The sequence below is a fragment of the Mytilus trossulus genome, chromosome 1, assembly GCF_036588685.1.
Source record: "Mytilus trossulus isolate FHL-02 chromosome 1, PNRI_Mtr1.1.1.hap1, whole genome shotgun sequence".
Lineage (NCBI taxonomy): Eukaryota > Metazoa > Mollusca > Bivalvia > Mytilida > Mytilidae > Mytilus > Mytilus trossulus.
In genome coordinates, this window is record NC_086373.1 from 72928373 (window position 1) to 72954172 (window position 25800).

General features: G+C 32.4%; 1 protein-coding gene and 1 long non-coding RNA gene across 4 annotated transcripts in view; one reads left to right on the plus strand and one right to left on the minus strand.

Moving 5' to 3' along the window:
• The window catches only part of LOC134684397 (uncharacterized), a 425720-nt gene that overhangs the window by 72303 nt on the left and 327617 nt on the right, over nt 1–25800 (minus strand). The gene's annotated exons all lie outside the window — the stretch shown is intronic.
• LOC134684386 (uncharacterized) lies at nt 13263–18981 on the plus strand. Of its 2 annotated transcripts, XR_010101236.1 has the most exons (4): nt 13263–13316; nt 14449–14617; nt 15262–15339; nt 16657–18981. It is a non-coding gene; the product is annotated as an uncharacterized LOC134684386 (long non-coding RNA). The 2 variants fall into 2 exon arrangements; XR_010101235.1 differs by having other exon boundaries at nt 13272–14617.

Genomic DNA, 25800 nt, shown 5'->3' on the forward strand with positions numbered 1-25800 from the left:
AAGTGGAAAGACCTAATAATCAGAAGAAATACAGTAAGGTCTTTCCTTATAGAAAAGGAAAGACCTTAATTATACAGTTTACAAAAACATATACAGCAGTGTTTGGCATACAATTTACATTGGTAATAAAGGTACAAAACAAAAATCAAGTGTTACGAATTTTCTCTGCCTCGTACAGATATTTACCCAGATTATTTAATTAATTTATACTTCTTACAGATAGTAATTGAACTAATTTGAAGGTAGATGGGTTTATATGTGGTTAACTTACATACCAAGAATCAGCCCAATATCTGAAAGCATTCAGAAAAAAAGTCGGTATAAGTGAGATTTTCAAAAATTTATCAAAGTCCTAAGCCCGAAATTAAAGCAAAAAATAGCCGAATTGAACAAAACTTATTCTTGATCATCATGGGTAACTCGAGCTCGCATACCAAAAATCAGCCCAATATCAGAAAGCGTTTACAAAAAAGTAGTGTTGTCAAATCGTTCACTTTTGCCTAACCGGTTACTCGGCCAATTGTTCGGCCGATTACCCGGTTAACCGGTAATTTAAGTTGGTGTTTGAAAGCCTTATCAATAGAACCCTACACATAGATATAAGATGTGGTATTAGTGTCAATTTGACAACCTTTCATCCAAGTCATAAATACGCTTTTAGAATTGAAGTTTTTCCTATAGCATTATAAGGCTTGTCTGTGAGTATTCCTGGCGAAGTTTATCAATCAATAAATATACTGGACAATTATTGATCTGTCAAACTAATTACCACGACGACAATTTTTAAATAAAACATAACTAATTACTGATTTAATTTCAACACAAATTTATATAAAATCCATCGAAATTGAAAAAAGTCCGGTTAACCGGTTAGCGTTTTTGGTATTCGGTATTCGGTCGTTCGACCGATTAACCGGTTAACCGTTGACAACACTACCAAAAAGGTATGTATAATTGTGCTTTTCAACAAATATCGAAATCCAAAGCCCGTAATTTCGGTAACAATTAGTAGAGCGGAACCAAACTTAAACTCGATCTGTAACTCATCATGGTTTACTCACATATATACAAAAAGCAGTCAAATGTCTGAAGACGTTTAGAAAAAAAATCCGTTTAATGGTTTGTTGCGGAATTACGGAATTACGAGAATTACGGACAAGGGTAAAACTATATGGCACCGACAGCCTCGTACGAACCTTTGCTGATGATGTATCTCTGATATACATGTAAGTTTGATAAACATTTGGAAAGAATTATACATATGAGAGGGCTTTTAAACTGGGTGGCCGGACATATACACGGACACAACCGGACTACCGGTAATTTTGTGTTGCCCGTAATGCGGGATTCACACAGCTGACCATTGCTCCCGTTTGGGACCAGACACCGTTAGGACACGAAAAGTAAAAAAGTCGGCCTACTATCCGCAATGTCCTATTATTGTCCGATCGCTGTAGTATACATTCGTAACATATTCCTACGGCTTAGAGAGGTCCAAGTGAGGTGACTTTTAGTTGCAATTGGGCAAACTCGATTTTGTCTAGTCTGATTTCAATCGTGATTATGTCGTGACAGATTCTGCTGTAACAGTTACAGTATCGGATCAAAATCGGGACAATGTTTTGTGTTTCTGGACGGTGTCCTGTGGAACGGGCATGATCTGAATGGATTTGTCATTGGTGTTTTTTTTTTGCGAATTGAGTCAAGATTGCATCCCGAATACGAACCGTCTTTGACGAACCCGTTCCGAAACAGTCCCGTAATTAATACGAAAATCGGCAATAATACACTCTTCTGAGTCCGGACAATTACTGACCACGAAACGATTGAGTCTAGATTTTTGTTCTGTGACTTTCTGTCCGTTTACCTAAAATATTTGTATGATGACCTATCTTGATCTCTCTCTATATACACTAACATTTCCCGACGATTATCTAGCGCATGGATTCTTCTTCTTGGTCCCTATTCGAATTTTATTGACTTTCAAAAGTTATCGCATCGAAAGTTGAATCAGCGCCAAGCAAGAAAGACATCCGAACATTTTCGTTAAACGAGTCAAATCCGTCTTCTGATTGCTTATTCGATCCGATCTGTGTTGATTGAGTCTGATCGACAATGTGAACCTTACTTTGCTAACTCGATACTTAACATTTAACTTCTCTTTTCTTACTCGATGCTTGACTTTCATATCGACAATACTCGATGATGGGCTATCTTTTATGTGAAACCTGCAATGGACTATATGTTTAGAACTTTTTTGGCAGTCAAATTGGCAATTTTTAAGTAAAATGTAAGCCCAAATTAGCGGCCCAAGAAACCCAATTTAGTAGTTTAATTAACCACAAAGGTAAAAGAAATATTTATAATGATAATGTTTTTTGCAAAACATAATACCTAGACGGGCTATTAAAATGCAAACATGATTTACACAATTATGCATAGACCTAAGATGTTATGTTATGTTATGGTATGCTCCGGATCGATAACGAAGCCGTACAGAAACATGCATGTATATAGATACATGTAAAAAAGAAGATGTGGTATGATTGCCAATGAGACACTATCCACAGAAGACCAAATGACACAAACATTAACGACTATAGGTCACCGCACGGCCTTCAACAATGCCCATACCGCATAGTCAGCTATAATAGGCCCCGATAAGACAATGTAAAACATTTCAAATGAGAAAACTAACGGCCTTATTTATGTAAAAAAAATGAACGAAAAACAAATATGTAACACATAAACAAACGACAACCACTGAATTACAGGCTCCTGACTTGGGTCAGGCACATACATAAATAATGAGGCGGGGTTAAACATGTTAGCGGGATCCCAACCCTCCTCTAACCTGGGACAGTGGTATAACAGTACAACACCAGAACGAACTATAAAATTCAGTTGAACAAAGCTTAACTCATCAGATAGACAAAAATACAAGTTCAGTTTCGATCAAATTCTGTCGATCTGCCTGCTGTTATTTGAAAGAAAATTCCAATTTATTTTCAAGGAATCCTTATTGCCAGTAAGATTTTATTGAAATATTAATGTTTATAAAATTTCAAAAAAGTTTTTCTAAAAAGACCCTTTTAATTTTGATTTGTTCATTTTTTGGAGGCAGCTGTTAGCCATTAAGACTCGATATACCTGCAGTGGCGGATCCATAATTTTTCATTAGGGGGTTTGGGCGCTGACTGACCCAATTTTTTTCTCTCTCCAGGAAACGGGGAGGGGGCGGCGGCCAAGAACCCCACCCTACCGGATCCGCCTATGACCTGTCCCTTTTCAAATATTCTTTTTTAAACATGATTTATACCCATTTATATTTCCAGATATTTATATAACAAAATGAAGACCTACACCTATATAATGATCTAAAATGCGCTTCATTACCACTCCCTCTTAAAACAAAGCTTATCGACAATTGCGAATTCCTACAGTCTATTTTAGATGTCAAATGGGTGCAAATTTCATAATAATGCCGGAAACATCTGACACATTTACAAATGTGGTTTTAACCGCAACGCAATAAATACTAGCATCAGATACTTTATTAGAAATAACCCTGATCGTTTTAAATTTCCCACCCTTTTCATATATTAATGAAGCTTGAAAGACTTATTCAAGCTATTCCTATATATTGCCTTTCCCCCTAGGGATTAATGGATTAATAAGTTCCTTTATAAGAATAGGGAATTTAACTAGTGGATCAAGAAATGCTATAAGTGGGCCCACTGACTGCCTAAGAGGGTTCCGGCTTGGTCATGCTACAGTGATAATCAACCAATTTTTCCCAGAAACCCGGGGGAGGGGCTCCCTGGTCCCCTTCTAAATCCGCCTGTGATCCTCTTTTATAATTTTGACGACTCCTCTCCCAAAAACTACAGTTAAATATGCTTTTCGAGCGTCTTTATTGTATCAGGCTATTCTTAATACGACTAAACTTTTATCTTCCAAAGGTAATCATTCAATTTTTGAATGTTGACCTTGCTATAGAAATTTTATAATTTAAAAACACAAGTTGTGTACATTAACAACGCTCCAGTCTGAACAAACTGATAAGGCAACTTATCAGTAACTACATAACTTCAAATTAACATGTCAAAACTCATTTATATCAACCCCATGCAACTAGGTACACAGCTGCATTCAATGAAACATGATCAGAGATAAAAATAGATGTATATTCTGAATCAGATCCTTTCTTTTCGATACAACATATAAACGAGAAAAAAAGGGGGGGGGGGGGGGGGGGGGTATCAGAAGAAAAAAATATCTTTAATTTTAAATAAACTGATGTATGCAAATTGCAAATTCCAATAAAACGCTATCAGTGATTACTGATCATTTGCATCGATCAGATCTGCATTTCTTTTGCACCGATTTTTTTTATTACATTTTCGCCGAATTTGTGTTTCATTTGCGCTGTTTGTGTACTTGTAAATTACAGGTTCATTTTGATCATTATCAATCTCTTCTGTACAGAAGTTATGAATTGTCAATCATAACATGTATATAACTGTTGTAACATACTCACGGGGGGGGGGGGGGAGTGAAAGTGGGCTTCCGAGCAGGATTATAAAAAAAAAGATGTGGTATGGTTGCCAATGAACCATCTCTCCACAAAAGACAAAAATGATACAGAAATTAACAACTATGGGTCACCGTACGGCCTTCAACAATGAGCATACTTAGCTATAAAAGGTCCCTATCTGACAATGTAAAACAATTCAAACGAGAAAATTAACGGCTTAATTTGTGTACAAAAATGAACGAAAAACAAATATGTAACGCATGAACAAACGACAACCACTGAATTTCATACTCCTGACTTGGGACAGGCACATACATACATAATGTTTCGGGGTTAAACATGTTAGCGGGATCCCAACCCTCGCCCTAACCTGGGATAGTGGTATAGCTGTACAAAATAAGAACGAATTTTGTCAATTTAAAATATTACTAGTAAAAGATAAAAGCACTGTTTACATCCATGAAAATTAACACCGTTATTCTAACACGTGCAGCTGACCAGCAATGAGGTGGCTAACTTGAAGTTCAACATATATATATAAGTACAACATCTTAAAATGCATGAAATTGTTCATCAGACGGATTCGAGCGTCAGACATAATGTCAAACGTGAAGCACTCCTCGATTTCATGGGGGAAGGAATGGTCACCGAAAAACTGCGATAGCCATTAACCAATTCCACTTGAGTTTTCTCTATACTCTGTGCTTAGCCCATCAGACTGAACCCCCCAACACACACACACCAGTTACTTCTGCGCCAGATAATCCATAACAGCCTATTTGCAGGGAAGAACAATTTAAAACATAAACATATAAATGGCGAGCAGAAGAGTTTGATACTAATAATAAAAAAAAATAACATCCACAAGAAATTTACATGAACACAATCGGCGCAAAAGAAAGATCGAACATTTTAAAAAATGTCACACGCCCATCATCAGCAATGGTTCGGACGAGTTTTAAAATCTGGTCCGACCAGCTTTAATATATGTGTTAAAGCTTCAGAAATACGGAACAATTTTACGAAAAATTACATTGTATTAAATAAACTTCATCGTAGATATTAGAATTTAAATTTTGTATTCATGCAAGACGCGCGTTTCGTCTAAAAAAAGACTCATCAATCCGAATCCAAAAAAAGTTAAAAGGCAAAATAAAGTACAAAGTTGAAGAGCATTGGGTACCAAAGCGCTCTCATGTCGAAAATTTTGACAGATATTTATACAAAATAAATTAAATGTTTATATGAGCAATATCTATAGTACTAGTTCGAAATTCAATACTGGTCACTTTTCTTTTACCGTCTGAGCCATTAGTGACGATTCATCTCTGATATAAGCTTGATTCACAATTGACAAGAATATATAAAAAAGAAGATGTGGTATGATTGCTAATGAGACAACTATCCACAAAAGACCAAAATGATGGATGGATGGTTGTTTAACGTCCAGTGGCAAGTCAGATGCATATTCAGGACGAGAACATGATAATGATAAATGAATATTAACCCCGCTTTGTACTAGACCGACACGCTAAGCCGGATTTTTAACGTGCTAGCTCACAAGGTAACAGTTCGCAGGAAGACATGTCACCTTACCCGGACACATTATTCTGACTCCGGGCCGACCAGTCTTTGCTCTAACTCCTTAATGCCGCGTGCTTGGCGGAGAAGCAGCAAATACCAATTTTCAAGTCTTTGGTGTGACCCGGTCGAGGGTCGAACCCACGACCTACCGCACTCGAGGCGAGCACGCTAACCATTACACCACCGAGGCGGTAGGCCAAAATGACACATATAGGTCACCGTACGGACTTTAACAATGAGCAAAGCCCATACCGCATATAGTCAGCTATAAAAGGACTTTTAAATGAAAGGGCTTACAAACCAGGTAACTAGACAGAAACACGGACACATTCGGACACCCATAGAAAAGTTCCATGTCATGTCGCGTAGGGTGATACCATTTTAGAATTATAAAGAAGAACAGTGCTGACTGCCAACCTTCCCACCAAAATATATATTAGAGCGATATTATTGACACGATTACTTATAAGAACTTTTTTTTACATGTATGTACTAATTTCCGCCCATCCCCTTGTGACACCACTGCATAAAGAACATAGGTTTGCATACATTTAATTTTAGCAAAAAGCAATACAGAAGTAAAACATAAATTGTGTGTGTCATGGCGTTAAAATACCCTGGTCAGATATTGCTACCATTTAGTGTAACATAAAAATGACGTTAAATTGGAAACACGTTTTATCTAATTCTTGCTGCTTTCCTTTTTGGGTAAATGCAAATTATAACACACAAGTATAAACGCCGTGAGATTCCAATCCAATATGATTTTATAATTAACATAGGATATTTAATTTTACTGTTAGTAATTATGTGTTTTGGGAGGAATATTGCTGCATTATCTATTCAACTCAAGTATGATTTTATACAAGCGGTGACATACAATAGCTTATACTTATGATACTGAAGTTTTCTTACTTTTTGACATTCTTATAGATATGTATTTTTTGTAATTTGAGCATCATTTCGTTTTGTTGAAAGCAGGACATATATATTTATTGGAGGAAGGAACACGCAGTGCATGTCGTCCGTAGCATATTACGCTTGTAGCGACGTCAAATTATGATAACGGACAAACTTGCAAGACATTTTCATTAATCCGTATTTTTTATTGATGACCCTGTAATAACAATGTTATTTGGTGTACCAACTTCAACTTTAAAAGTACTTTTTATTGGTATAGTTATCAAGGCCGAAAAATAATCTTCACGAAATCAAATCTCCGGGTTTTTTTCGTAAAAGTTTTGTGAAGGCATGAAAGTTGAACTCGGACATTTCCGCAAGACATTGCAAATCTATTGTTTTGAATTTATTATGTAGCTTAATTTATTTTTCAACTCGAATTTCGGGAGCAACACTTAGTACAAAAGGATCGTACATACAATTCAATAAATTATCTTGTCAAAATTTTATTTTTGAACTGAAATGTATAAAGTTTCCAAATTAAATTTCCGATGGGACATTTGCGTGCATCATATTATTTGGAAAATATGTATGCAAATTTTAAATGGAGACAGCCATGTTAACCAATACTGAAATATATCATGTCATAGAAAGTTCATGCAAAATTTCGAAGAGTTGCGTGTACATTTCGCGAATTTTTCGAGCTTTATATTTCTATTTTGTTACACGGGACAACGCTATATATATAAGTAAACGTTTTTTCGGATAATCTGTGTTTTCCTAAGCCTGTGAATATTATATTTTTATTCTTTTTCTATCATAATGTGAAAATTTAAGAATCAATCTTTATTTTCATGTATAATTTAAAATATTTATTTTAGTATTTCTATAAAAATTTCCCGTCAAATAATTACTTAACGCTATTTTTCGCAGTGGTAGCAATATCTAACGTTGCGTCCCCAGCTATAGTTGATTTCTTATTTGAAGTCCAATTATTATTTTGAGGATATTTGACTTAAAATGTTTCAGTTGCAACTCAAAAACTGGACGAGATGATAGTCAGACAAACCAATCTATAGCTGGACTAACAGACGAACGAACCTGTAGGCGATAAATTAATATACCCTACGATGAAAGTGGGGTCATAAAAATCAAAACCTTATAGTGCTCAATTTGCTTTAACAGTTCTCTTCAGTTTTATAATAGATATAGGAAGATGTGGTGTGTGAGTGCCAATGAGACAACTCTCCATCCAAATAACAATTTAAAAAGTAAACCATGAATTCTGTGGCTGCTTTCTGTCAAATTCGTTTTTTTTGTTTTGTTCTCGTTTTCACATACTCTATGCTATCGTTTCACATTTTGTCACATCGGTACATTTTATAAATTATTACGTATATATCAGTACACTTCGCATGTGTTGGTTTATTGTCGAAGGTTGAACTTCGAGCTTTCCGATTGATTCGACGGGAGCATGGATAGTTACAATACATGTGTCAGATCGGCAATTATACAACATTTTCTGTTATTTCCGTATTTTGCGTGGAATTCTCGTCGCGTTGAAGACCAATTAGATGCCTTCGGTTATTGTCTGCTTATTGTCGAGTCGTTGTCTCTTTTACATATTCCCCATTTCCATTCTCAATTATGAATTCCAGATTTCAGCAGAACTGAAAACATGATAAGTTACTCTCGTTTTCCTCTTTTATTTTCGTCTTAGTTTTTTACCCGGCGCTGAATATAGTTGACTTTGTCATAGGCGAATCCAGGGGGGGGAAGAGGGGTTCGCCTTTCGTGGGATTTTTTTATTGATTATATAGTATATAGTGAATCACTGAAGCATGACTTGAGAGGCCCCCAACTTTAGGTTAGTCACCCCCCCCCCACCCCTCCTGAAAAGTTCTGGATTCGCCACTGTTTGTCTTTTACGATATTCTATTCTAAGTTTTTAACTGACTCATTGTCAAAACTAACTCTTCCGTTTAAAATTCAAAATACCTGAATCGTCAATCAAAGATCTGAAACACTTCAGTTCTTTTTTTTTATGTTTGGGAAAGCCGCTGAGACTTTACGAACCGTTTCCTTTTCATTCATTGTGCACACCAGACAAGAATATATGTACATGTATACCCTTTTATATTAAAATATATCTATATATATATATATATTGCCATTCATTCTAAAAACGAGCTGAACTTTTGAGAATAATTTTTACAATTTATTTTCAATAGCTGCAAATGTTAAATAACACCAAGATTAAAAGCGCCAACAGCTAGTGAACATGTATAGCTCCGTTGGTATATTTAATAGAAAGGTAATATAGTTGTTAACTTGTTATATTTGCAAATGGGGTAAATAAACTCATCATAAATACCAGGATTGAAATTTTACATTTACGACAGACGGGTATGTCGTCTACAAAAGACTTATCAATGATGCTGAAATAAAAAAGTGTTAATAAGGTAAAATGAAACTGATCATTTACTGAGTTTACATTAATTAAAAACTGATTTGTCGTTCCCTCTTGAAGGACATGGAATTTCTTTTAATGTTTCATGTATGCAAACCTTTCAATGTTAATGAAGTGGAAATGTCAAAATGATTGGATTTATTGCTCCTATATCTAACCTCAGTGGAAATACCACATTGAATAAATAGAGTTTAATTGGTTTGACAAATAGCTGATGCCTTTACGACTGTGGTTTAACCGCATTAAAAATAAACAGGAACATTTGATTAGTATCAGATACTTATAATATATATCCAGCAAGTGATAATATCAACCTATTGATATATTTAATCTGAATTTCTCACCCTTTTCATATATCATGAAGCATGAAATAGTGACCTATTCCAGCGGCTCATCCCTACCAGTCATTACATAGGAAGTGGCCCCCCGAGCTTCAAAAAGGGCAAAGCGCAAACATTTTTTAATCAAAGTTTCAACGCTATCTTCAGGACCACAATAAGTGTTTTCATCAAAATTGAAATTGATAATATTTTTCAAAAAAAATCTTTACCTACGTCGCATTATACATGTTATACTATTAACAAATTCTAAATATACTGCTTAACAAAAAAGTTAAGCAACGGATACATTTAAGTCAAATTTTATCTTAATTTCTGTCAAGTTTTTCCATTTTCAAGTAAAGAAAATTACAAAATATGGTTCACTTTCTTTCCTGTATAATAATTAGATCACTTGTATACTTCTAACACACACACATACAATAGGTGTTGTTTATTTGTTGAAATGTTTGATTAAAATATGCGCTGCTGAACTTATTTGACTCAGTATAGTACAATGTAGTATATAGACTTGTATTCCAAAGACAAATTTATATATTGTAAAATTTTCTGTAGTGTTTGATAATGACCCAGTGACCTACAACTTTTATAATGAATAAACCACATGTTGTGCACATTGGCAACGCTTCTGCATGAATCAGTATAAAAAGTATGAATTGTTAAACTAATGTGTAAAATGTGGTGTGTAATAATTGGTAAAGTCAAAGATATCCGGCTATTTGAATTGCATGACCCGATGAGCTAACATGATGTTGAATTGATTTTGGAAATAATACACTTAATCCAAATTTACAATTTTTCATTATGTTTGTTTTGTATTTGCCGTAATCAAAATTGTCTTTGTTTGTTTTGCAAATAAAGAATTATTATGTTGAATATTTTAATGAGAGAACCTTAAATAATCCATTATTTTCATTTTATTTCTTATACTGAAAACAAAATATGATATTACTAAATCCATCATAGCACAACCAAGTAAACAAGTGTCCAGTTATTTATATTAAAATCAAAAGATCAAAGAACATTCATATTCCGACAAACTGAAGATAAATAGAAAAATCGTTTAGGAGGGCCGTATGCGTTGTCTATGTTGTGCAAATGGAATGAATAATTCCCCTATTCAATCCTTCTTCTGGCAAATTATTTGAAAAAAGGAGGGCTTTGATAACTGTTACCCTAGCTTGCCCTACAACATAATGCATCCCAAAGAATATATATTTCTTATTCATATAAGTCTGAAAATTAAACCCAATAGAGTTACGGAATCAAATTTTTAGGCTGACAAATATTTTTTTGTCATTTTACATTTGCACAAGTCTGTCTATATGTTCACCAGTTTTTCAATCATTTACTGTCTGATCTGTTTTTACTTTCACAAGTCTCTCTTATAGACCCCTAGTCTGTCCATATGACTCTCAACAGTCTGACTATGTGTCCACAATTCTCTACGTTTTCACCGGTCTCTATTGTGTCCGTCAGTCTGTCTCCGTGTCTACAAGTCTATCTACATGTTTTCCCGCCAGTTACGTTTCTAACAGTTTGCCTTCGTGTTCTACACGTTCACCAGTCTGCTTATGTATATACCATTCTGGCTACAAGTCTAAAAGAATATCATTTCAAATTCTGAAGATGATGATATTGCTAATAGTAAAGTCGTTAATACAATGTACCAGTACGTTAGGGACGCATAAAAAAAGCAATGAAGGATAAAAAACTTAATTCAAATTGCTGCAAGTTTTGTATAAATTGACATCGATTTTTACATATATCGTTATTGGTCAATCATTTTTTCCCAAATTAAGTTAAGAAAAGGGGGGTAGGGGGTCGGTGAAAAAACTTCACGATAGTAAACTTGGAATAGATAGTAAATAGCAAAACCAAGTATTTTGTAGTCTATTGTCTTACACTATAGAGTATGTCTTAATCACCGATTTAGAACAAATTTCAGTATGGTATAAAGATTGGCTTATTAAATTTAACCCTATTAAGACAAAGGCTATGATATTCTCGGAAATCTCCTGCCATACTTCACCAGATGATATTGAAATAGAATTTCAAAACCAATTAGTAGAATTTGTCTCCTGTCAGTAACACTTAAGGATTACTTTTGATTCCAATGGTAAATTACATACACATATAGCAAATATTTTAAAGTGTGCAAGCACAAGACTGAAAATTGAAATATGTATTGAATAGAAATTATCTTGCTCGTATATATTTAACTTTTATAAGACCCGTTATGGAATATGCATGTGAGTTATGGGATGGTTGTACTCAACAATTAAGAAGCCGACAATTTAGAACATATTCAGTTAGAAGCAGGGAGGTTAGTCACTGGGTTGCCCGTGTTTGCTAGTCGGGAAGCTATATATTTTGAAACTGGCTGGCAATTGCTTGTGGACAGAAGAAAATCCAGAAAGCTCAATATGTTCTATTCTTTACATAATGGGACTGCCCCTGATTATCTCTGTGGTGTAATGCCCCCGCTTGGGTTGGTCAAGTATCTAACTACGATTTGCGAAACAGTAATAATTATGTAGTACCCGGTTATAGACTAGACATAACTAGAACATCATTTTCCCCATCCACTACTATTGAATGGAATAGCCTTCCCTCCGACATACGTACGTTAAAAAATATAAATATTTTTTGAAACGAAAGATGAAGTCCAAATTGTATTTTTTTTCTTTTTATTTCTAATTTTTGTTTGCAGTATATGTGTTACATGCATTTATACTACTATGTTTTTTTCGCCAATATCTAATGTAATTTGTGTTTATGGATTTATATTGGGAGAGGACGGCTCTAATGTTTTTATAACTTGTGTCCAATCCCTTTTACTACCTTTGCAAATAAAATATGTTTAAATTAAACTGTGGTGTATTTATGTTCTAATCACACAGACAGACGCAAAAAATAATATATAATTGAAAACGAAAAAATAACAGATTTTGGAAAAAAGGGTAGGTTAAAAAATGTCCTGTCCCCAAGTACCTATGCTCACTATTAAAGCAATAATTTGAGAAATATATATTAAGTGTAAATGTGTGAATATTATGAGTCCAGGTAATTCGATCAACTTGATTTATGTATGCAAAATTATTTATGTATGCAAAATTATATTTATTATCTGGTCATGTCTCGCGGTTTTTTGTAATGCTGTTACAATAACAGTGTAAGTAAAGACCAAAAAGTAGACCAGGAAAATACATTTTTATCTGTACTAGTTAATTTCTGAAGATCATATGTCTGTCATTTATTCTGTAATTCACATCCTTTAAACAATTATAACAGAGTATATTATCTCAATCTATCAATTAGGATACATTATTTTATTTGGCTTTAATAATAATATATTACTGGTATTTAGTGCGACCGTGCACCTTTCGGTTGCCTCGAGTGTTTTCAATATATAGCAATCTTTAACTCGTCATGTTGCGGGATTTTCAAATTCGAAAAGAAGAAGAACAGCATGATTTTCGATTTGGTGACCGTATTACTTATAGATTATTATACATTACATAACCTTACACAATCAATTTACTTTTTATGATTATTCTGATGAACGTGCCCCATATATTTTATTCCCAAAACCTTTAATATAAAAAGGAGGTGTCCGGGTCAGGTCGTGCAAACCCAATAACAAACTGCGCTGAAGTTTTTAAGATTATTGGATAATTGACTTGTTCTACATGTACCTAACTTACCAGGTGACAATACAAGTTGTACCCTTGATATTGGTATAAATTCAAATGCTTAGTGATATACAAAAAAAGAAGATGTGGTATGATTGCCATTATGGACTTTCCTCATTGTTGAAGGTTTGTACAGTGATCTATAGTTGTTTTAAAATGTATGTGTCAGTTGAGTCCCTTGTGGATAGTTGTCTCATTGGGCCAATGGGACAACTGTCCACAAGAGACCAGTTGTCTCATTGGGCCAATGGGACAACTGTCCACAAGAGACCAAAATGGCCAATGAGACAAATGTCCACAAGAGACCAAAATGACCCAGACATTAACAAAGTTGTACAGGTCACCATACAGCCTTCAACAATGAGCAAAGCCCATAAGGCATAGTCAGCTATAACAGGCCCCGTTAAGACAATGTAAAACAGTTCAAACGAGAAAACTTAAGATATGTGCATTGTTCATATTGTATATGAAGATTAATAAGATTAAAGTAAACAATTTGGTATGTTTCCAAAATAAAAGCTATCGACCAATGACCAACTGATGTACAAATGTTACATACATGTTGGTCACCATACTTCCTTCATTTATATTAAGACTATTGAGTAAATTTGTGCAATCATTTCAAACCTGTACATGTACATACTGTTAATATAAATTTATACATGTATATATATAGGCTCCGTGTTGAAGGCCGTACTTTAACCTATAATGGTTTTATTTTTAAATTGTTATTTGGATGGAGAGTTGTCTCATTGGCACTCACACCACATCTTCCTATATCTATATACATATTATTACAGTTCAGTGACTCAAGTTTAAAATACATAAGCTTAAGGTCATAACAGAATTTAAACTTACTATCATATTTGTATGAACATCATGATGAATATTAACATTCTCTTAAAGAGTTTTAATTTTACTTAGCTAATACAGAAGATGATGGATTCCCCAACAGAAATCTTCATGTCGGACGGATCAAGGTGAAAAAATTGAAGAATTGCATCAATTGTTACAGGGAATCAATTTGCAAGCAGAAACAGGTGCTCAAAGATAAGGGAATACAACAGCCAGCCATGCTCCTTCACATGTAAAGGTATTATATTGTATATATATTGTCTACATTTTCTGAATTTATGATTTTTAAAAATCTTTCAAAAGATATAAATGTACATTGTCATGTCTTGTCATTCAAATAGAAACGTGCCATTGTCTTTGATAAAAGATAGAGTTACATGTATGCCTTTTTAGTGTTATCAGCTTATATACTTGCTTAGTCTTGTTAAAATCTATAAATGAACCTTATATGTACATGTACATTTTTTGTATGTTGAAATGTCAGTCGGAATATATACATATACATGTAATCATAATGTTTCAAATAGCCAAACATTGTAATTAATTTTTGGGGCCCATTATAGCCTTTTGTTCGGTTTGAACCAAGGCTCCATGTTGAAGGCCGTACATTGACCTATAATTGTTTAATTTTATAAATTATTATTTGGATGGTGAGTTGTCTTATTGGCACTCACACCACATCTGCCTTTATCTATAAAATATATATTAAGTATTGGGAATCCTGTACACCCTTTCCTTTGCTTAGACTAAGTTTAACAAATATAATATGCAATGTTCATGATTTATACTAGACTCGCTTGAAAATTTTTAAATTCAACTGCTATGTAATGATCTCTTGGCAATGCACATTTAGTTAAGGATTTTTTATGTTTTATTTTGCAGTAAGCAGCTGTTCGTGATGCTTATAGGCATACACAATCTAGTCTGGGCATGTAAAACAGCAGCTTGTTCTATTTTGAAGTAAGCTAATTAGTGATTACATCAATTTGACATGACTAGACCAAGTCTTTGGATAAATTAATAGTACTCATTGTCATGATTGTACTAGCTTTTTATTGTTTATATATATTTTATAGAAAATACTGTTAGTTGAGGGCTGCAAAAATAAATTTATAAGGTGATGAAGTTTGGTTGCCAATGAGAGTAGAGACATCTAACAATTAGCATGAATAGAGTCATAGGGGATTGAATTCATACTCTTTTGACTATTAAGTGTCACAAAAAAAATGCAGGAAAAAAAACAACAACAAAAAATAAAAATAATTGTGTATTTAGTACAATAAGCCAAATCAAACAATGACTGACTTAAATCTTGTTTGAAATTTTTCACATTTCTATTGATTAAATATTACTTTATAGATCAAATAATAAATACATATAAGGTTAAGTTAAAAGGGCAGTAATTTAGTTTCAGATTTTTGTTGTTGGTTATATTGTATACAGCTGATTGTACTATTTACAAATACTTCTCATATATGTCAAAAGAAAACACAATTGCTGTACCTAATCTTGTGATTTATATTGAAATTGATAAAGACAACACACTCAATAATGAGTTATTCCAATAACAATCATTATCTCCCTTGTGGAAAAGGGAGTGTTACATAATTTAAGACCTCCATGGTGGCCCATAGACACATCAAACACTCACCAAAATATAAGCCTGAACCCCTCAGGGGATCACACATCAAATGATAAAAGTTGTATATATTCTACACAATAAGACCAAACAATGAAAGAAGGAGTTTCTAAATATAAACTGTCAGATACAAATCAATAAATGTTTTAATGTTGATGAATAAATCACAATGTGTAATAGTTGTAATAAATTGTAATGTCAGCCAACAATAGTAGAAGGGTTTTATGTTTAATGATTCATGCTTTTTTGTTTAATGATTCATGCTTTTTTGTTCATCTTTATATCTGTTCTGGTCAGGATAGTTGTTAATGAAGTTAATGACCAATCAACTCAAAAATAGATACACATGTGCCTTATGTTATAATCTTTTTAATGATAGATCAATGGTTTTGACCCCAATTTCATGGTCCATTGAAAATACAAAATTTGTCACGACTTCTAGCTATTCTTTTAATAGAGTTTTTCCATAAGATATTTTTGGGTCACTCATAAGAATATTTTTTAAATACAAATGTTTATGATTTGATTACAACTGCATTAAGATAGAATAATTGCATGCAGAAAATTATTGCTTTTGTCACATAGATATCACTAGTCAATTTAATAAAATTAAACATTTTTCAATTACTTTATTACAGAATCGACAAAATAGAGCTAAGGTCCTTTAAGCCAAGAAACTGCTAGTGTCTGAAGAGGACAATGAATCTTAGACAGGCCATGAAAATTGATTTAATGTCAAGTGACAGTGATTCTGTAAATAAACTCGCCTGATCACAAGACCTTCGATTTGACTGTCACAAGATTTTAAATCTTACATGGATAGACTAAAGTCATTTACTAGACTGTGAATACTAGACTTTCCGATGAAGCCGACACAGTGTCAGACCAACTAAATGCATAGAAGAATAAAAACGCTGCTACACGAGGACCAAGAATGCACAAGGCACAAAGCTGAGGTCTAAGTAAATCGAGAGAGGCCTTGTCACAAGAAATGTACAGAACTTGCATGTTTTTTTTCGTTAAGGGCATATGACAAAAATTGAGAGATATCAATGAAAATTTCTTTGAATTTAAAAAAGGGCCAATTCAAAGGTACACTTTTGGAATTTGCAAGAACAAAAATACCTTCATGTTTACTATGTTTACTTTTGAATAAAATGTATAGTTGACAATCTTCACTTTAAGGGGAACCTCTGAAAATAAGTCAAATGGAGGGGTTTGGTTTATTGAATTCGATTATTTTTTAAAGTAAAACAGATGAATTATTGCTCTTTAATTTCAACATTTGCATTTTACTATTAAAATTATTTACAAACTTGTGCAACATGTATATCAATGACATCAGATTATGTTATTGTGTTTGGTTAAGCTACATATTTCTTTTTACTTAAACTTTCTGTTGCCTTTACTAGTTAATAAAATGCTGAATAAAAATTTGAGTGTGGCTCATTCCAGTGTCTAGTATTTGCTGTCAATTTTTTTGATGATTTTACCATATTATTTATAATAGCTTGGTCAAAGGGAGATAACTTTTTGTATTTTCACATTAAAATGCTGAATAATAATTTGAGTGTGGCTCATTTCAGTGTCTAGTATTTGCTGTCAATTTTTTTGATGATTTTACCATATTATTTATAATAGCTTGGTCAAAGGGAGATAACTTTTTGTATTTTCACATTAAAATGCTGAATATAATTTGAGTGTGGCTCATTTCAGTGTCTAGTATTTGCTGTCAATTTTTTTGATGATTTTACCATATTATTTATAATAGCTTGGTCAAAGGGAGATAACTTTTTGTATTTTCACATTAAAATGCTGAATAATAATTTGAGTGTGGCTCATTTCAGTGTCTAGTATTTGCTGTCAATTTTTTTGATGATTTTACCATATTATTTATAATTGCTTGGTCAAAGGGAGATAACTTTTTGTATTTTCACATTAAATCATCTGCAAAGAGGATTATGTAAAATGTGATTTGTTGAAAACTAATTTTATGGTTCAATAAAATCAAAATAAATTTCTATCAAAAATAAGGCTCAAAGAACTTTTTATATTACTAATATTAACAATAACTAACAATGTACACACATGTTGACGTGTTAATACACAATGTCAGAGTGGGTATAGGCGTCACCATAAAATGTAAACATTGAAAATAAAACTGATACTTTTAACTTTATATATATAAGCAGGAGACAGTTAATACACCAAATATATTTTTAAACCTATAAACTTATTATTTTCTTCAATTGTTCAAGTTCATTCAATATTGATAAATTTTTGCTTGACATTACATAATTTTGTTGATAAAAGTTTATTTGTGTGCTATTTTATTTAATTGTACATTTTTGAAATATAACATTACACCTTATTATTTTAATTCTTGCATACAGCATTTGGAAGGAAATCCCATAACATTTAAATTAAAATGTTCAAGCAGCAGGATTGTTATTGAATTTAGCAATTATGTTAATTATGTAAATAACGTAATGTTTTTTGTTTTTTGCTTTTTGAAGTTTTTTGAAATTGACAAATAATGCTAGCAAGGGACATTATTATTATTAATATTTTTATGATGCCAAACTTGAAATTTTTAGGTGGCTATGTTTGCTCTTTGTTATAACCCTATTGTTATGATTCTGTAACCATCTATACAAGTAAGCATGTTGATTTGTCACTTACCATTATTTTATTGATTAGTTTGAATTTGATGAGGTTCTTCGATGTAAAACTGGACTTATTTAAACAAAAAATGTTTTGTTTTATTTGTTTGATAGTAAAATTGTATAACAAACATTTGACATTTTATTTAATTTATCATCAAAACAACTATTTTGTCAGTATCTGAATAAAATTAATTTGTTAGATACTTTATTTCTTTTATTGAAGTATATACAAAGGGAGATAATTCAAAATTGTTTTTTATTATTCTGACCTGATGAGAAGTCATGAAAATAACTATGCCCAAGACAGGATGACAATAAGAAAATGGTGGAAATTGTTGTGTATGGTTATGCTTTGTCCAAAAGTTTTTGTTATCTCCTGTATTATTTATTGCTGCAATTGTCAAAATCCAAATCACACATAGAGATAGCCTTGTCCTATAGTTTATAACTGGTGTTTGTGTTTTTTGTATGTCTTAGATTCTAATCCTTCAAGTTCTTATACACATTCAGATGCAGTGCCATTCTTTACATAAAGGTAAAAGCATACTTACAAAATGGTATTGAGCTTTGCAAATGAATGACAGTCTTCAATGTTACTGACTAATTATACATTTGCACATTGCCATTTGAAACCACAAATATTATTCTACTGTAAATAAACAGATCAGCAATCCATGCCTTTCAAGTCTTATACTTTGTAAATATGGATCAGAAAAGTTGGAGGATCAATTTTATTTGTTCAGTAGCTACAAAGTTAAAATCACTGACACTTCCTGTTTTTCCTAATTTTTGTTTTATATTTAATTAGATATTTCTAAACCAGATATTTGGGTTTAAGTAAAAATAAATCCCCTACATCCCTTTTCCCAAAAAAAAGCAGAGGGAAAAATTCTTCCTTTTCTTCATTTTTCATTTGCACTATTGTTTTGTAAGTACATCAGTTATACAGGATTATATTGACTTTAAACTGCATTAAATTTGATGGAAGTTCTAATTTAAATAAGTCATAAACAAGAAATTTATTTGAATTTACATGAAATTAAATTACATAATTATTCAAATTTAGTTCCTATTTAAATTTGAAATTTATTCAAATTTAGTTCATATTTAAATTTGAAATTTATTCAAATTTAATTTACGTTCAATGATCTTTAAATCTGAAATTTATATATTTAAATTATATTAAAACTTCTTTAAATTTGAAATTTATTGAAATTTAATTTATATTAAAAATTCTTTAAATCTGAAATTTAATCAAATTTAATTTATATTAAAAATTCTTTAAATCTGAAATTTAATCAGATTTAATTTATATAAAAAATTCTTTAAATTACAAATTTATTCAAATTTAGTCTATATTTAAATTTTTTAAATTTGAAATTTATTTAGATTTAAAAATACCTTTAAACTAGGTTGAAATTTGGGAATTTATTTGCAATATTAAATTTAGCTTAAATCCATATTAAATTAGAAATTTTCCAGCAAAGTAAATGCATAATATTTTTTGTAATTTGAAATTTAATATGCATAATATATGCATTTAATTTTATATTAAATGCATCATTTCATGCAGTGAATATTCTTGGTTTTTTTTTCTTTCAAATTTCCAATTGTTACGTCATAAAAAGGCTTTATATATAAAGTGATGGGGTAAGATTGCTAATGAGAAAACTCTTTACAAAACGCTAAAATTAAGAACAAAAGTTCAGCAATGATCAAAGCGTGTACCACTTATCAGCTATAATAAAAGGTCCATCAATGACAAATGTTAAACAATTTAATCGAGAAAAACTAATCAGAGTTATACACAAAACAATAAACCAAAAAGCAAATATGTGACTTAGCAAGTTAGCAACAAACGACACTGAACAACAGGTTCCTAACTTAGTTCATATCCATACATACAGAATGCGACGGTGTTAAACATGTTAGCGGGCGCCAAACTCTCCGCTTACCATGTTCATTATGTTGTTTCCACTAAAACTAGATGAAATTATATTTAATTACTTCCTTTTAACCAACAGTATGCTGCGATAATTGCATGTTCAATATCCCCCTACAAACTTATCAATCATTACTGAAAATCATTAATAAAAAAGTAATAAATTTTATCCGGACCATGAGTATTTGGACAATACGCGTATGGTCCGGACCGTATGCGTATACTCGTGACCATATGAGTATTTGGACAATACGCGTACGGTCCGGACCGTATGCGCCACGTATGCGTATACTTGTACGGTCTAGTTCAAGCTGGAACATATCTTTTATTGGATTTTAAAAATCAATTTTATTACAATTACATGAATAAGATGAATAAGTGAACATTGGATTTTAATTGAAATTAAGTATTTATTTAATTGTCTATATGAATCCTTATTTTTTTTATTACTTAATTTATTTCCATAATAAAATTTTTGTTATCTTGATCTGTAATATATATTTTAGTCTAATCAATGAACTTGGTTAAAATTAGCCAGACCGTAGGAGTATTTTGAAAAAGTACACATACGGTCCAGACCCCACGAGTATTTTGAAAAAAGTACACATACGGTTCATACCGTACGCGTACGGTCCAAATACTCATATGGTCCAGAACATACTAACATAAATTATAATATAGTAATTTATGTGTCATTTGGACTATTGTAAAGCGTTATCACTCCTACCACGTCTTTTTTTTTTCACAATTTGATTAATTTGGAACTCTCTTTGTAGTTGAAAACAGCAATTTGTATTCTGAGAAATAAAACAATTTATTGTAGTTATTAATTTCTCAATGACAGGGTTTCATTATAAGGAATTGCTACTCGTTTGAAATTTGTCAACGTTCAGAATATTCATGACATAAAGTTGTCGTACTTTTCAAACATTTTACTGTGTACAAAGTTTCAAATAATTGTTCGATCCTTAAATTTAACTGTCTTGTGTGGAGAAATATCGTTGCCTTGATGGCATCTAAATTTTTCGGTGGTTTCCTTTTTCTGGTGTTAAAACATGTCTGGACAATGGATGGACATCTCAATACGTTCTCTAACAGACCGTTAAAAGAAATCTGGACATATCCGTAGTGATTAAAATAACAATTCAATTGGTCACATTTGACCGGAGTCGAACTATTAATTCAGTTTTGATACTTTAACGTGCAGTGGCCAATATTTCATTCACTTTCAGGACGATCGAAGACGAAAAATATAACCGAATCCACCAAGATGATTGGTTTAAATCTAAATAAATGACAGACCGCAGAAAAACTGTGCGTTGATATGACCTGTACATATATAATCTTAATTTTATAGTTTAATATAAATTATAAAATATACAACTTAAAAATAGTTAAAACGGGTTAATTTGAGCTGTATAGTCTTTGCTTGATTTAATTGTAAATTATTTTTTCTTCTGTTGTAAAACATGTTTTCGGGAAAAAGTAGCAAATGATGGGTGCAGGTTTGTACTGAAAAAAGATATGGTATTATTTTTTAAAAATCTGAAATATTCTTACCACAGTAATTGATAAGCGCAGGTGTTCAGATCACAATTAACGTTCATCCTGTTAAAATGTGTTATTCTTTGCTTGATTTAATTGTAAATAATTTTTTTTCTGTTATGAAACATTGTTTTCGGGAAATAGTAGCAAATAATGGGTGCAGATTTGAACGGAAAATAGATATGGTATTATTTTAAAAAAATCTAAAATATTCTTACCACAGTAATAATAAGCGCATGTGTTTAGATCACAATTAACGTTCATCCTGTTTATTGTGTAGACCCAGTTGAAACGTTGAGCAATGAATTATAGATGACATCATGAGTTTTATGGTTGTTTATGAACGGAAAGATCAGACTGATGGTCACCATGTCAGCTTGGCTCAAACCTTACGCATGTTCTTTTAGTGGACATTTTATTCTCCCCCCAAAATAGTTGTTTAAACACCTTAAATCTAATAAGATAATAGTATTGCCACCTGCAACACATTTCAACCCAAATGTTTCACAGAACGCCTTATATAAAACAAATACATAAAAGAAAAGGATGACGACAATCAGTTTAAAATGTTTCAATATAAATAATTCTACAAACAATATATTAATGACGCTCGGTTTTGTTTATTATATTACTTTTGTCATAAAAGATGTCTTAAACATTTTTTATATAAAAATATAACATATGATCTTAAATGATGAATTAATTAGTAACAACCATACCTTAAAAAATAAAATGTACAAGTAGTTGAGTTGTACACCCTTTACTGTACTAGATGTGTGAAATATTAAGGTAGGATTGATTAAAAATTGTTTTTGGCGCGTTTTAAAAAAATCAAGAACTTTACAATTTTAGTTAGGCCAAACATCACTTCAATGTTCGCTCATTTCATTTTCATCATATATCTATAATTATATCAATACAATACTAACATTACACACAAAAACATGAAAATCTACTACGGGAGGTAATAAATATCCGTATGTCGGGTAGGATCGATTTAAATTGTTTTTGGCTGACGTTCGAGTGATTTATAGTAATAAACGATTCTTGCATGTAGGAGTGACCCTAACCAAACAACAAAACAACAAATACACCGAAAACGAGGCAAAAATGGGGGAAAAAAGTAAATTAACCTTGACGTCATAAATCGACGTCATTGGTGTTACCTTGGAAAATTTATATTCAGGTACATGGACGATAGTCCAAGCCTTATATTCACCTCTCGTAATTTTTGCAGCAATAAATAAAATATTTCATAAAAATTATTTCCTTTGTTTTTACCAAATGACATGGCGAAACATTTATAGCCATATAATGAAATAATTAAACTCTGGTTTGATTGGATTCAGATTGTGTGTATTAGCCTTTAGTGACAACTTATGGTACTTATAATTTTAGTAAATCTCAATAGTGACAGAAGTTTTGAAGTATCCTGGTGAATTGAATTAACATTACTCTAGGTTCCGATGGATGAAAGTCCGGACATATCCGGATTATGGATTGAAATCCCAATAAGTTGATTCGGACCGACGAAAGAAGTGGTATAATGACTATTTCGTCGTTTTCTCTATCTCTGACCATGAACGAAAGTCCGGAAATATACGGATTACCTATGTATATCTCAATAAGTTTCTTCAGACCAGCGAAAGTAGTCCGGAGTAGTACAATAACAATTTTGCTAGATTTCCTTTCACTTCCAATAAATATTCAGATATGACCGGATCATGGGTGGAAATTTCAATTGATTTCTTCAGATCGATGAAAGAAGTCCGGAAATATCCGGAGTGGTATAAAAGCAATTTTGCAGGTTTTTATTTGACCAAGATTAATGCCAAGACAAATACGAGTTTAAGAAAGAAATCTCAATAAGTGTACTTAGACTGCCTAAATATTCGGTCCTGAATATCGGAAGTGATATGATAATCATTTCGCAATATTCCCTATGACCTCCGTGGAATATCCGGACATTACTGCATTATGGGTGGTAATCTCAAGTTCCCTCAGACTGGTAAAAAAAGAGTGTAATTATACGGAGTGGTTATAGTAATAACTTTGTTGGTTTACCTTTTACCGGGTTTGAAAGTCCGGATATTTCCGGATTTTTGGTGAAAATCTCATTAAATTCCCTCAGACCGGTGGTACAAGTCCGGAAATATCCGGAGCGAAAAATTACAAAATTTGTTAATTTACATTGGACCGGAGATAAAGGTCTGGACCAATCCAGATTATGCTTTATTGCCACTAAGTTCTTTTGCATACACTGGATAATTTTCATAAGTCTACATTTTCAATAAGGTCATAAAAAACAAAAATGCCCCCCCCCCCCCAAAAAAAAGAAGAGACCAAATACACCGAAAACAAGAAGAAAATAAAAATAAAATATATTAAGGTACATGGACGCTAGTCTAAGCCTTATAATACCCTCTCGTAATTTTTGCCGCAATAAATAAAATATTTTATCAAAAATAATTTCCTTTGTTTTTACCAAATGACATGGCGAAACATTTATAGCCATATAATAAAATAATTAAAATCTGGTTTGATTGGATTTAGATTGTGTGTATTAGCCTTTAATGGCAACTTATGGTAGTAGTAAATCTCAATAGTGACAGAAGTTTTGAAGTATCCTGGTGAATTGAATTAACATTACTCTAGGTTCCGATGGATGAAAGTCCGGACATATCCGGATTATGGATTGAAATCCCAATAAGTTGATTCGGACCGACGAAAGAAGTGGTATAATGACTATTTCGTCGTTTTCTCTATCTCTGACCATGAACGAAAATCCGGAAATATACGGATTACCTATGTATATCTCAATAAGTTTCTTCAGACCAGCGAAAGTAGTCCGGAGTAGTACAATAACAATTTTGCTAGATTTCCTTTCACTTCCAATAAATATTCAGATATGACCGGATCATGGGTGGAAATTTCAATTGATTTCTTCAGATCGATGAAAGAAGTCTGGAAATAATCAGAGTGGTAAACTACTAACACAATTTCGTTTGTTCCCCTTTGAATGAGGACGAAAGTCCAGACGTATACGTATTATAGGTGTAAATCTCAATAATTCCCTCCGACCGGATAAAGAAGTCCGGAAATATCCGGAGTGGTATAAAAGCAATTTTGCAGGTTTTTATTTGACCAAGATTAATGCCAAGACAAATACGAGTTTAAGAACGAAATCTCAATAAGTGTACTTAGACTGCCTAAATATTCGGTCCTGAATATCGGAAGTGATATGATAATCATTTCGCAATATTCCCTATGACCTCCGTGGAATATCCGGACATAACTGCATTATGGGTGGTAATCTCAAGTTCCCTCAGACTGGTAAAAAAAGAGTGTAATTATACGGAGTGGTTATAGTAATAACTTTGTTGGTTTACCTTTTACCGGGTTTGAAAGTCCGGATATTTCCGGATTTTTGGTGAAAATCTCATTAGGTAGCAATAAACAGTTAGGAAAAAATACTAAAATTTGCCCTTATGAATTTTACCATTCCCTTTTCATTGCTTTCTTGCAATATGAAGCTTACTGTTTGTGTCATATATGGGCATATGTATGTAATCAGAATCTTCCAGAGATTTTATTTCCAGTATATAAAATGGTAAAATATAATTTCTTTT